The following is a 15,417-nucleotide window of genomic DNA, read 5'->3' as shown; positions in this document are numbered from 1 at the left end:
TGTAACTGCCTGTCAAAACAACCATCAATACCACTTAAATCCTTAAACATGTTTTCATTGAGTTTTAAGTTATCTGCAATCTCAAAATATTACATGGAAATTTCCAGAAATGAACAATTTACAAGTTTTAAATTATGCACTGTTCTGAGTAGTGTGATAAAAATCTCACACTGTCCTACTCCATAGCCATAATGGTTATATGATTAGCTGTTATTAGTAACACAGTGCTTATATTCAAGTAATTCTTATTTTGCTTAATAATGCCCCCAATACACAAGAGTAAGGAGGATGGCAATTTTATTACAGTATACTGTTGTAATTGTTCTATTTTGTTACTGTTAACCTCTTTTTTTTTTGGGGGGGGGCGGTCTACCAGAGATTGAAATCATGATCAGTGGACCACTGAGCCACATCCCCACCCCTATTTTGTATTTTATTTAAAGACAGGGTCTTACCGAGTTGCTTAGCACCTTGCTTTTGCTGAGGCTAGCTTTAAACTGGTGATCCTCCTGCCTCAGCCTCCAGAGCCACTGGGATTACAGGTGTGGGCCACCATGCCCAACTGGAGGTTTTTTTTTTTTTTCTTTCATTGTGTTTTAGTGGACACAAGTTTCAACTCATTTGGGTGAACACCAATGAGCATAATTACTAGCCAATATGGTATTACTATGTTTACATAGTTTATAATATGGTATTACTATGTGTAGTTTTTAAGAAACTCCCTGAACACTCTTTCAAAATGGTTCTACCACATATCAGCCATGTGTTGTTCCACACCCTTGACAGCATTTGGTGGTGTTAGTACTTTGGGTGTTAATTATTTTTATAGGTGTATACATGTAATGTCTGGCTGTTTTTAATCTCTTACTGTGCCTAATTCCTAAATTAAACTTTATCATAAGTATGTATGTATAAAGAAAATGTATAGAGTTTAGCCCTATCTATAGTTTCAATCATCCACTAAAGGTGTTGAAACATACCACAGATAAGGGGTGCTTACTGTAATCAGGAATAATCATCATCATTCATAATGTGTGACACCCAGTGTAAAATTATGAGACATATAGAAACATAAAACTGTTGGGCTCAGTGGTGCACACCTGTAATCCTAGTAACTCAAGAGGCTGAGGCAGGAGGATCACAAGTTCCAGGTCAGCCTAAGCAACTTAGCAAGATCCTCAGCAACTTGTATCAAAACAAAAAAAAAAAAAAAAAAAATTTAAAGGACTGGGGGTGTAGCTCAGTGGTCAAGTGCCCCTAGGTTCAGACCTTGGTACCAAAAGCACAAGCACACAAAAATGACCTCATTAATCTTAAAAAATCTCTGCTCTACAAAAGATACTGTTCAGAAAAGGAACTGATAAACCACAGACTGGGAGAAAATATCTGCAAAATATATCAGATAAAAGACCAATAACTGAAATATACAAAGAACTCTTAAAATTCAATAACATGAAAAAAACTTTTTAAAAAGGCAAAAAACCTAAATAGAAACTTTAGCAAAGAAAATATATAAATGGTTAAAAAAAAAGTAAATAAGTTGTTCACCATCATAGGTCATTAGAGAATTTTAAAATACAGCATGCAGCTACACATCTATTAGAATGACTAATACCCAAAATGTTGGCAAGAATGTGAAGCAACAGGCTGTCTGTCACCCACTGCTGGTAAGAAAGAATGCAAACTGGCACAGCTCTTTCTCACAAAACTAAACATATTCTTAGAAGCCAGTGATCACATACATACTCCTTAGTATATGCCTAATGATTTTAAATCATGACGTGATGTGTTGATATCAAAGCCTGAATGGGACCAAATAACCTATTTCTAAGATTTTTCACTCAAATGGCCAATGAGTTGGTCCTGGCTGCTGACAGGAGGCTACATTTTCTCACTTCAGTGGACTTGATCATATGGTTGGCTTGAGTGTCCATGGCAACTACCTTCTCCCAGAGCAGATCATTCAATAAAGAAAGGAAGAAACCTCAGTATTTCTTCAAGGACTTGTCCTTTGAAGTCACATGCCATCAATTTTAAATATCCTGTTGGTTACATGGATGAGTCCTACTCACCAGGGGGAGGGACTATCTAACAGTATTATTGTATTAGTCACCTTTTCATGCCTGTGACCCAAACACCTGATACAATAACTTAAAGAAGAAAATACTTACAACTCAGTTTCAGAGGTTTCACTCTATGGTTGGCTGGCTCTACTGCTTTAAACCTGAGGTGAGGCAGAACACCATGGCAGAAGAGTGTGGTGGAGAAAGCTGCTCATAGCAGCTGGGAAATAGAAAGAGAAAGGTCTGAGGACAAGATATTGTCCCCAAGGGCATGTCCCCAAGGACCCACTTCCTTTAACTAGGTTCCACGCCCTCAACCCTGCAGTCCATTCAGCTAGGAATCATTCAATGATGTCAATTCATTGATGAGGTCAGAGCCCTCATAATCTAATCACATCCCAAAAGCCCCACCTTTGAACGCTGATGCATGGAGGACCAAACCTCCAACACAGGCTTGCTGCTGTAATTGACAGAATTTCATTCTTCTTTATGGCTGAATAAGTTCAAGGAAACTTAGCAGACCCTGTCTCAAAACAAAGAATGAAAAGGGCTGGGGTGTCACTCAGGGTGTCACCCCTGGATTCAAGCCCCAGAACTGCAGGGATCAGAGGAATAGAGAAAGAAAGGAATAAAGGCCATTGGAGAACACAGGGTGGTATGAGAGACACTGGAGGCAAGTGGGGCTACTGTGACCTGTCAGGTCAGATACTCCAGTGTGTATATACATCACATTTTCTTTATCCATTCATTTGTCAATGGATACCCAGACTGATTCTGTATCTGAGCTACTATAACTTAGTGCTGCAATAAAAACAAGTGCAATGTCTCTCTGACACACTGATTTCAAATCCTCTGCTATATGCCTAGGAGTGGAATTGCTGGATCACGTTAGTTCTAGTTTTCTGACAAACCTCCATGTTGTTTTCCATAATGGCTGTGCCAATTTGCATTCCCACCAACAGTATACAAGAATTCCTCTTTCTCTACATCCTCCCCAGAATTTATTTCTTGTGTTTAAGATAATAGCCATCCTGACTAAATTGAGAAGATACCTCCTCATTGTGATTTTGATTCACATTTCTTCAATGATAAGTGGTGTTGAACATTTTACCACGTATTTTTTGGCTGTTTACATATCCTCTTTTAAGAGGTGTCTATTCAGGTCATTTGCCCAGTTTTTAATCAGATTATTTGGGTTTTCTGCTATTGTTTTGAGTTTGTTAAAGAATCTGGAAATTAATCCCTTGTCAGATGAATAGTTTGCAAATATTTTCACCTATTCTGTTGGTTCTCGCTTTACTGTAATAATTGTCTTCTTTGCTTTACAAAAACTTTTTAGTTTGATGTGTTCTTTTTTTCATTGTTTACTTTTTTTCCCTTGCTTTTTGGGGTCATATCCAAAAAAATCTGCCCAGATGAATGTATTTCCTCTACATTTTCTTCTAGTAGTTTCAGCAAGAGAGAAGTTAAGCAACACCTTCAACAACTTAGTGAAGCTCTGTCTCAAAACAAAAAAATTAAAAAAGGACTGGGGGTGTAGCTCAGTGGTCAACCCTCCATAAAATTATTTACAGATTTCTCATCAGGAATTTTGAGTGCCAGAAGGCAACCAATCAAGAATCCTTTATTTGGCAAACTGCCTTTCAAAGGTGAGGGCTAAATTATAACATTCCCAGATAAAAAGTAAATTACCATTAGACCTATCCTATCAGACCTATCCTATCAGAAATGCTCAAGGGAATCCTGTAGGATGAGATGAATGGATTCTAGACAGTAACTCAAAGCTGTATAAAGAAATAAAAATCTCAGTAACTTCACTTTTTATTTGCTACATGATTTAAGAGATAATATCTTTGCTAAAAATGGTATAAAAGCTAGCACAGGTTGAGGATCCCTTATTCAAAACATGAAAGACCAGAAGTGTTTCAGATTTTTAATTTTTTTCAGATTTTAAAATATTTCATATATATAATGAGATTCCTTGGGGACTAAATCCAAGTCTAAACAAAATTTATTTATGTTTCATATACATCTTATGGCCTAAAGGTAATTTTATACAATATCTTTAGTGTATACAGCCTTTTGATTATAACCTATCATATAAGGTCTGGTATGGAATTCTCCACTTGTGATCTTGTCAGTGCTCAAAAAAGTTTCAGATAACACAGCATTTCAGATTTTCAGATAAAGGATGCTCAACCTGAATTAGAGTTTCTTACTTTGATTTATAACTCCACATTTTGTTTTATGTAATTTAAGAGGCCAAACATTCCAAAGAAATATTAGTTTGCATTTTGGGATTCACTAAGCATAAAAATGTAATTTTATTACATCAACAATAAAAAGGGATAAGGACAAAGCTGTAAAAAAAAAAAAAAACCAGAGTTTTCAATATATTATTCAAGTTAAACTAGTATAAATTCAAAATAGAATATTAAACTTTAGGATGTTAAATGTAATCCCCCATGCTAACAAAAAAAAAAAAAAAATAGTTATAGAATACCCAAAAAAGAAACTGAGAAAGGTATTTAAAGTTTCTTTACCCAAAAACTGAATAAACATGAAAGAAAACAGTAATGCAAGAAATGAGGGGAAAGTAGCTGTAAAACATACAGGAAACACACTGCAAAGTGACAGAAGACTCTTCTTATCAGTAATTACTTTAAAAGTAAATGGTTGGATTCACCAAGAAAAAATAAACATTGACAAAATGGATAAAAAGAAATATAATTCAACTGTATCTGTCCACAACAGGCTCACTTTAAATCCAAAGGCACAAATTGGTAATGAAAGAGTGGGATAAGATATCCCATGTAAAGAGAACAGGTATAGCTATACTTTTTTATTCTTCAGCACTCTTGGCTGTACCACAACATGGTTGATGGTTCCATCATGTGGGAGCTAAGTATGGAAAAGATCACTTGGGGAGATAGGAAGCCAGGGAGATTCAGGAACCAGACTGAATGACTGACCCTCTGCCCCACCCCCCTCATAACTGGCTTTCATGAGAATTCACTCTGTAAAAGCAGCATCAGTTCCTTCTGAGGGTGGCATTCCTAATGACCTAACTGCTTTCCACTGGACCTTATCTCTCAAAGGTTTCACCACTTCTCAACAATGCCATACTCCTCAGTCCCAAGCCTCTAATACATGAACCTTTGAATCTAATACATAACAGCCATGTACTGAGTTTTAATAGATTTTTTTTAATTATCATCTCCAACCTGAACTAGATGAAGTCAGAAATCAATTACTGACAGAAAACTGGAGAACTCACTCAACACATTCTTAAACAACCAACAGATCAGAAGAAAAAGCACAAGGGAAGTTACAAAATACTTACAGATGAGTGAAAACAAATACAACATTACAAAATTTATAGTATACAAATGGTCCCTGGCTTACAACTGTTCACCTGAAAAATATTTTGACTTAGCTGGGTTCAGTGGCCCATGTCTGTAATCCCAGCAGCTCGGGAGGCTGAGGCAGGAGGATCTCGAGTTCAAAGATAGCCTCAGCAAAAAGCAAGGAACTAAGCAACTCAATGAGACCCTGTCTCTAAATAAAATACAAAAAAGGGGAGTGGGGTGGGGATGTGGCTCAGTGGTCAAGTGCCCTTGAGTTCAATCCCTGGTACCAAATAAAAAACTGTTTTGAAAACTTAACAATGGTACAAAAGTGATATGCATTCAATAGAAACCATACTTCAACTTTTGACCTTTTCCTGGACTAGCAATAGTATACTCTATTGATACTGAGTAATGGCAGATCCCAGTCAGCCATGCAATCATAAAGGTAAAGAAAAAACCAATACTCTACATCATACTGTGTAGGTAAACTATAATGTTTGGTAGATTAGGTATATCAAATGTATTTTCAACTTACAATATTTTCAGTTTATGATAGATTTATCAGGATGCAACCCCGTGATAAATTAGTACCTGAATGAAAGAGGTGCTAGAGGGAAATGTATAGCTCTAAATGTTTACTTTAAAGCAAAAAAAAAAAAAAAAAAAATCTCAAATCAAGAACATGACTTTAAAATGTAAAGAACTAAACTAACATAAGGCTAGTAAGAGGAAAGAAATAATAAAGATTTGACAGAGGTGAACAAAACAGAGAGAAAAAAAGATAAAAATCAGGGCTGGAGTTGTGGCTCAGAGGTAGAGCGCTTGCCTAGCACGGGCAAGGCCCTGAGTTCAATCCTCAACACCACATAAAAATAAATAAATAAACACATACAAAATGGAATCATCTTGAAAAAGAAAAAAAATCAATGAAACAAAAAATTGCTTCTTTGAAAAGATAAAGCAAAATGATAAACCTATAGATACATGTAATTTTTTAAAAAAAAGAGAAAAGACTCAAGTTAACTATAATCAGAAATAGTACAATAAGCAAGTATATACCAACAAACTGGATAATCTAGATGAAGTAGAAAATTCCTAGAACTATAAAACCTACCAAAGAAAGATAAAATATGAACAGACCTATTACTAATGAGATTGTATCAGTAATCAAAAATCTCCTAAAAAAGGTTAAGTCCCCAACCTGATGGGGCTTCACTGATTAATTAAGCATTTTAAAAAGAACTAAAATGAGTCAAGCATAGTGATGAAGCACGCCTGTAATCCCAACAAACTCAGGAGGCTGAGGAAGGAGCACCCCAAATTTGAGGTCAGCCTCAGCAACTTACTGAGACCCTATCTCAAAATAAAAAATAAAAAGGGATGGAACTGAGGTTAAATGAACCTGGGTTCAAACTCCCTTCTCATTCCCCCCACAAAAAAAGAACTAAAATGAATACCTCTCAAACATTTCCAAAAAAAAATTAAAGATAGAATACTTCCAAACTCATTTTATGTGGCCAGCATTACCCTGATAAAAAGCCAAAGACATTACACAAACATTGATGCCAAAATCCTTAACAAAACACCATTCTCTTGGTAGTCTGGAAGAGATATCTTTACAGTGGTTCATATAATGCACACTAGCTAAAATATGGAAGCCACCCGTGTGTGTGTGTGTGTGTGTGTGTGTGTGTGTCTGTGTGTGTGTATCTGTAATTATCATTCAGCTTTAAAAAGGCAGGAAATTCTGACTAATGCTATAGTATGAAACTTAATACTATATGATTCCACTTGTATGGGGTACATAGAATAGTGAAAATCATTGACTGCCGCAGTCTGGCTGGGCACAAACCACGAGCCACTGAAGCAGGAACAAACTTTATTTTTGAACTCCCTAACGCCACTTGGCTGGTCCAGGAACCAGCCACCGGAAATATCTCCTCCGGAAAATCCCTCCTCCTGCACTTCTCCAACCAATGGGAACTCCCCGGGAATCCCCACAAGAACTCAAAAGTAGCAGCCAAGGCGGATAGTAATGCCTCGCCTGTCAATCAATACTGTTGGCAAAATGCCAGGGGCCAAACAGACTCCGCCATGGCTCTCAGCAATTGACACATAAAATACAATAGTGGTTACCAAGGATGGAGACAGGAAAGAATGTATCCTTTATTACTTGAAGGATACAGAGTTTGTTTTTCAAGATATATAGTTTTGTAGACAGATGGTGGTAATGGCTGTACTTCATTATGAATGCATTTAATAATACCAAACTGCACAATTAAAAATGGTTAAGAAAGCTAATCATACGAGATGGGTATTTTAACACAATAAAAACTGGATAAAACAATTGTAAAAGGATCATGAACTTAATTTTTTTTAAAATGAAAAAAATCTGTAGAATATAATATTAAAAAGTTCTTGATATCTGCCACCAAAAGGATAAGCTGAATTTCTTCAAAATTGAAAACTTTTGCTCCATGAAAGAAAAAAATAGCAAAAAGAATAGATTATCCAATTGGAATAAGGGCAAAAGACAAGACATTTCATGAAACAAGTTACATGGATGGCAGATAAACATATGAAAAGATGTCCAACATTTTAAGTCATTAAGGAAAAGTAAAATTAAAACCACCGAACCATATAAAATGATTAAAATTTTTTTAAAAAAATACCAAATACTGACAAAGATACAGAGAAACTAGAGAAACAATCATCAACAAGAGTTTTAGTTTTTCTACTATAAAAAGCTGAATAGTGGTATATCGATATTGCAGAATAATACTCAAACTTTTGATATCTACAAAGAGTTTTTCTGAATGAATATTCAGAAAATTATGATGAGGGGAAAAGTAATCCTTATTTACATAAAATTCTTCAAATGACAAAATAACAGAAATAGAGAAGAGATTAGTGGTTGTTTGGCTCTGGGGGAGCCAAAATTGGAGAGTTACCTGTCTGCACACATCATTGAAGATACCACAGTATAGGAGGCAGGAACTGAGCTGGAAAAACTGTAAAACATTTCTTAGTTTCAGTTATAGATCCTAAAGCACTGCTGGTGAAAAAGACCAATAAAAGACCCAGAACTGATCTCATCCTTATAATACCTGAAAACAGAAGTGAGATGAAAGTAACTAAAGCAGCAACCTAGCCCCAAATTCAATTTCTTTTGCTTCACTCCAGCTTCTTGAAAGTCAAATTAGGTAAGTTAGGTTTCAATGGTTTTTTTATCATTACGTAAGGCACAACAAAATAAATATGGCTAGAAACAGGAAAACATGAGTAAGAGAAATATAATCAAAAGACAATGGTCCACAGTAGAACCAGATGACACAGATGTTGGAACCAGCAGAAAAGAACCTTAAAATGGCAATTGTAAATACATAAAATGATAAGAGGAAAAGATGTATAAATGGATGCAATAATGAACTGAAAACGGAAGTAGAATCTCAAAAGGGGTAAACAGACATTCTAAAAAGTGAAAAGTTTAATAAATGAAATTAGAATTCTATGACATATTGAATAAAGATGTAATTTTGTTCTTTTTTTGGAAATAATCTTAGATGCTATAGAATTATATTCAATAAGTAAGAGCTTTCAAAATATATTAAATACAAATAATTCCATCCTTCTGCCAAGTCCCCCACACTTCTGCAATCCCTTGGCCATAGCAAATTCCACTAATCTATCATAGCACTCTTTCAACCTGTTAGAATTTTTTAGCAAGGACCCCTAATTACCAACAGAGTTGGCACCAAAAATAAAACTTATTAATTTAGTCAAAATCTATGTTGCCTTAATCACAAAGTTGGTGAAGAAATATAAAATTACTGCCATATAATAAAGCAAAGGACTAGGCAAAGTGGGTAAAAAATGTGTCTTTGATTTCTCCCTCCCAATATGTACTATTAAACAAAAACTTTCTGAGGACTCAACAAGATGAATTAAAAACTCCACCTCTTAGTTCTATACTCAAGAAAAATTAGGGCACATACTCAAAAAAAAAAAAAAAAAACTTGTACAAGGATATTCAAAGCTTTATTCATGATAGCCCCCAAGTGGAAATCCAAATTTCCTCAAAAGCAGAATAAACTAGATATAGTATATTTGTTACAATGGAATACTGCACCGAAACAGAAAGGAACAAAACTATGGCCTGGGCAGTTCTATAGATGCTGAGTACAAGAAGCCATAGGTAATCCTTTATGCGATATGATCCCAGTAATATGAAGTTTAGAACTAATCTACAGTGATATAAGTCAGGAAAATTATTATTTTGGGGGAGGAATACTGCCTTGGAAAAGACAAAAAGGTGCCTTCTGGGGTACTGAAAATGTTTAAAATCTTTATGTGGGTGGTGATTACAGAGTTATAAAAAGGAGGCACTGAGCTGCATATGCAGATTTGTGCTTTTTACACAAAGGAAAAACCAGCAATAAACATGATAATGGTAATGATGATGGTGATGCAACCTGGCTGTGAGGCAGGATACCTGCTAACAGGAAACTTAGAATCAATGGAAGATGTTAACACACTGCTGAGCAAGAAGAACAGTGCCCATAAAGAAAGCCTCTTTCCAAAGAGGGATGTAACTCAGTGGTAATACACTTGCTTAGCATGTACAAGGCCCTGGGTTTAAGACCAGCACCACAAAGTTCAATCAATCAATCAATCAATAAGAAATAAAAGTCTATTTTCCTTACTTCCATATACCTTTATTTTAAACCATTTCTGGCATTTTGTCCGAAACACTTGAAATTAACATTTTAGATATCTTCTATACTAGACCAGAATTTCATATGGGGTAAGGGTCAGCAAACATTTTCTGTGAAGAAGCAAACAATAAGCATTTTGAGGTTTGCAGGTCACACAGTCTCTGTTGCAACTACTTATTTCTGGCAAGCAGCACAATAAAAAGCCATATACAGTAAGTAAATGAAAGAGCATGGCCTGATTTGGCCCGCTGGTCAAGTCTACCAACCTCCGATCTAGACTAAGAACTATACCAGTTTTTGTTTTCCATATTCATCTCTGATATAGTATAGGACTTCATATACATCAGGCACTCAGTAATAAAAAGCTAGAAGGAATCTTAAAAATCATCTCTTTTAATCCCTTCACTTTGTAGAGAAAAGCATGAAATCAGGTCAAAACTTGCTCAACACCACCATTTTCAAAGTAATGCCTCCTTTTAAATCTTTATGAAAAGATCTTTACATTCATATTAAATACTAAAACATCAAATTTCTAAAATCTGACATGTAAGTTTCAAACTTTCAAGCGCCAAATAGCATAAACTAAAACAGTAATTATTTTAGAAAAATTATCTTTACCTATAGTTTGCTTATGAACCATCAATACAAGCTGAGTTACACAAACTTAAGGTATCAATCAACAAGTAATTAAAGCTCATCACATAAAATGAGAAGGTATACTAAAGTTTGTTTCAGAACTCAAGTTCTTCTAAAAGCCAAAATGACAACAAAGACATTTCACAGGAGTTAGCATTACTTAATTATAATTTAACAACTAAGTTAGAAGCTAATGTTTTATAAATATACTTCAACCTAGTAGTATAATATATACATTGAAAAGTATTCATCCTATTACAGGTTAGTGAACATTTTTACACAGCAGTAAAATAATCAGCCAACAGTAGAGGGCAACATTTCTATTCATTTCAACTTTTAAAAAATCTAAAAACTGAAATCTTGGTACTGACTTTTCGAAGCTTCACACCCCTTTCAAAGTTACTACCTAAGACACAATTGTATTACAACCTACTACAACTAAATGTATCATGATATAAGTATTTTACCCAAAGGAGACAAATTTGGTATTCCTAATTCCTGAGCAAATAAAACAAAAATAATTCAAAACTTTTCTGATGATTTATTATACAATATTTTATTACTTATGTAGTTAAAACAAATATTTGTTGAGTACCCACTGGAATAATGAATAACTATTCTCACACAAGGGCAGAATTCTATTTTTTCTGTATCCTCAGCCGACAGTTACATATCCATCACCAAAAGAAGTTTTACGGTTATTATAGTTTATCAACTTCTGACAACCAGAGATTCAGGAGAACCGCCTCAGAATACTAGGTATTAACATAGCTCTAATATCCAAAATAAAAGCAGCAAAAGAAGAGGTTATTAAAGAATACACAGGCATGGATGGAAGTATCTTTTGATCTCATTCTCTTTTATATTTCCATTATTTCAACTTTCACCTTGTCTTGATGATAAAGATGTAAACCATCTACCACCCCATAAAGAAAAAGTAGTAGAATATTAATTGCAAATGGAAAGGAACAAGGATTACAATAGAGAGAAAGAAAAAAAAATTTCAGGAAAGACTTCTGTCCAGTCAGGATTTACTATTTAACAAAAATTATTAAAAAGATCTGCTAACATTAGTAAAGTCTTATCATATGTTTGTCACTGTTTCACAAACTTGACAAATATTAATTCAATTAATCTTTAAACACTCTGTAAAGTAGTACCATTTTCCCTGTGTTATAATTCAGAAAACTACAACCCAGAGGGAATAAGAAACTTGTCCAGTGATCAAGTACTGGGACTAGAACCTAAACAGTCTCCAAAGCCTGAGCACTTGGCTATTATTATCCTTTACTCTCTGCCCATTCTAAATGGCACAATTTTTTCAGTGAGAAAGAGTATTACAATTTAAAAAGCAACAGAGTGGCAAAATAAGAAAAACAGAAATCTTCATTATGCATTTGAAAAGAATAATATTGTATAGATGAGAAGAAAATAAAGATAGTACTTGAAAGCAATCTCTATTATTCCAATTCAATAGGTCTCACAAAAAAATGAACTTCAGATGAACATTAATTAGATGATAAAAATTAACAAAAAGATAAAATAGTTAAGAAGCAAGACAAATATTGTGGAAAGAATAAAGAAACCTAATCATTGCAGATAAATTAAGAGTAATAATGAGCCCTTCCAGATATAAATACAGAAATAATTTAGTGAAAATATATTTAATATAAAGTAAGGTGTTTTAACCGGAAAATAGTCTGAAGGTATTTAAGTCGTAGATAATTTGACAGTATTTACCAAAACATTAAAAATGTTCATATGGCAGAAAGGAGCAGAAGAGCAATGAAGTGCTGCCTTCAATCTTGAAACCTTTTATAAGGGTTAATAACTCACTCAAAAGGTGAAAATCCTCATGACATGTTAGAAATATCTGGGTGTCACAAGAAATCAGACACATGATCAAAAGCTACAGGGCAAAGCAAATCTTACTTCTGCAGAATGGTGTGCTACCAAAAAATTTGGCAAGCAAGCACACTGAGCAGGAAATTTGCCCAGGGTTTTATCCCTAATGCAGCACTGCCACTTTAAGGGCTATAGTTATGATTAGATTACCTAGTACCTACAGGCATTATGATTGGAAGACTCAGGACAAAAGGAGATATGTTATGGAGGTGGGCTCAAATAGCTATATTCAACCACATGGTTTTGTGATCACCTAACTACACACTAGGAAATTTAAATTTTAGATTACAGCAAACACATTAGGAAACTCAGACTACAAGTATAACTTTGACAGAAAAGAGGACATTAATCTTACAACAGTCATTTCCCATAGACCATATCTCTCAACATCATCACATTGGGGATTATATTTTAACATTAATTTTGGAGGAGACATAGTCATTTGAACCACTGAAAAATTTCCTGATATACAATACTGGATATGAATCCAAATTTCAACTTTTCCAATGATACTATCTGTTATAAGTTATTTATTAAAAAGTTCATCATTGGTTAAATATATTTCTTAAAAAATGAATGAGGAAAGCCTTCAGGATAAGTAAAACCACAAGGGTGAAAAAACGGTATAATGGCAAGAAAAAAATAAAGACATTCTAATGTATTTATGTAAGTATGAAAAGATAAATAAATACTAATTTTAAAAGTTTCCTATGAGAGCCAAGGGGGAAAAAAATAGAAGTGACACATATTTATATAAGCTCTTTAATGCTAGTTTTGATTTTTTAATTGTGAGTTTATTTCCCATTCAAAAACAATGTTTAAAAATTTCAAAGGGCCAGGGGCTGTGGCCCATACCTGCATTCCAATGACTCAGAAAGCTGAATAAGAAGGATGGCAAGATCAAGGTCAGACTCAAAAACCTAAAGAGCCTAGCACATGCATACTTATAATCACAGCAGCTCAGGAGGTTGAGGCAGGAGGATCAACAGTTCAAAGCTAACCTCTGCAACTCAGCGAGACCCTATCTCTAAATAAAATATTTAAAAAGGGCTGGGGATGTGGCTTAGTGGTTAAGCACCCCTGGGTTCAATCCCTGGTACCAAAAAAAAAACAAAGAGATCCTCAGCAACTTAGTAAGAACTCCATCTCCAAATAAAAAATAAAACTGAGGCTGTAGCTCAGTGGTAAAACACCTGTTGGTTCAATTCCAGTACCAAAATTAATTAATTCAGAGGCAGGGTGTGGTGATGCACACCTGTAACCCCAGCTACTCTGGAGAAAGGAGGATCACAAGTTTGAGGCTAGCTTGGCAACGTAGGAAAAATATGTCTTAACACATAAATAAAAGGGCTGGGAATGTAGTGCACTGATGGAGCACTTACCTAACATGTGGGAGGCCCTAAGTTTGATCTCTAGTACCACCAAAAATCAATCAATCCATCAATCAGGGGGTAGAGTAAATAAGTGAAAAGTTATCGGATTTATAAAAATGGTTGTTACAGATCAATAGTGTAAGAATACAAATTAATTAAAATTTAAAATTCAGTTTCTCTGTCAAACTAAACACATTTTAAGAGCCAGTGATAAGAGTGTAGATATATATCATTTCCACTACTGCATAAAGTTCTACTGAACAGTGCTTAACTTGTTAGTTCGATATTTTGCAGCCCAGAGATTAAAGTAAACATATAAAATAAGAAAGGATTCCATCTCTCCCAAATCAAGTATAAGCCAGAAACAAATATACATTTTTATATATAATCAGTAAATATTTAAGAAATGAATAGCCAATGAAGTGTCAAGAGATTATGATAAACTAAGAAACAGAAAACAATGGGAAGATAAACTATTTTCTGTAACCTTCGAAATTCATTAATATAGAATGATAAATACATTTTAATGACAATTTTCTAGGATATCATTATGTAATCAGGTTAAAAAAGGGACTTAAGGAGCTGGAGTTGTGGCTTAGCGGTAGATCGCTCCTAGCATGTGTGAGGTGCTGTGTTCGATCCTCAGCACCACAGAAAAATAAATAAATAAAATAAATGTATAAAAAAAGGGAGGGACTTAAAAATGCAGTACAAAGCAAAATATTCATTTTTTTAACCCACAAATTTGGGTCATCTGTGCCAAAGTTCCATTCATTTAAAAATTATTAACTGAGTATCTACTATACATCAGACATTTGGTCAAGCAGAGAGAACAAGGAAAACAAAACAGTCTTAACTTTTTTAACATGTCCAATGAGAAAAACATACAATAATAAAGAATCACACAAAGTACACAATATACTGTATGTTATTAAGGAAAAATAATGTATGCTTTCATCGAAGTGGGGGGGGGCTTAATTTAATAAGGAATCAAGGAAGGCTTCCCTGAGGAAATAATCTATCAAATGGAATCTGATGGGCTATTGTAAGATTACGGTGTATGAGTTTGCAAAATGTTATGCATAGAAATCTCAAAGATGAAGGAAAACCTCACTAGAACTGGGGTTGGGAGGGTGCCCTGTTAACAAAAATAATGAAAACCTGGCCTACACCTCCTCTAAAACATATGTATGGCCTGGTGCAATGGAACACACCTGTAATCCCAGTGGCTCGGGAGGCTGAGGCTGGAGGATTATTCAACTTCAAAGCTAGCCTTAGCAACAGCGAGGCTCTAAGCACCTCAGTGAGACCCTATCTCTAAATAAAATACAAAATAGGGCTGGGGATGTAGCTCAGTGGTTGAATATCTGGAATT

General features: G+C 34.7%; 1 protein-coding gene across 8 annotated transcripts in view; it reads right to left on the bottom strand.

Moving 5' to 3' along the window:
• Positions 1–15,417, bottom strand: part of Dlg1 (discs large MAGUK scaffold protein 1) — a 267,031-nt gene that overhangs the window by 203,635 nt on the left and 47,979 nt on the right. The gene's annotated exons all lie outside the window — the stretch shown is intronic.

This window comes from Marmota flaviventris, chromosome 8, assembly GCF_047511675.1.
Source record: "Marmota flaviventris isolate mMarFla1 chromosome 8, mMarFla1.hap1, whole genome shotgun sequence".
In the NCBI taxonomy this organism is placed as follows: domain Eukaryota; kingdom Metazoa; phylum Chordata; class Mammalia; order Rodentia; family Sciuridae; genus Marmota; species Marmota flaviventris.
The sequence above is the reverse complement of the archived record's forward strand: the minus strand, read 5'-3'. Positions and strand labels throughout refer to the sequence as shown.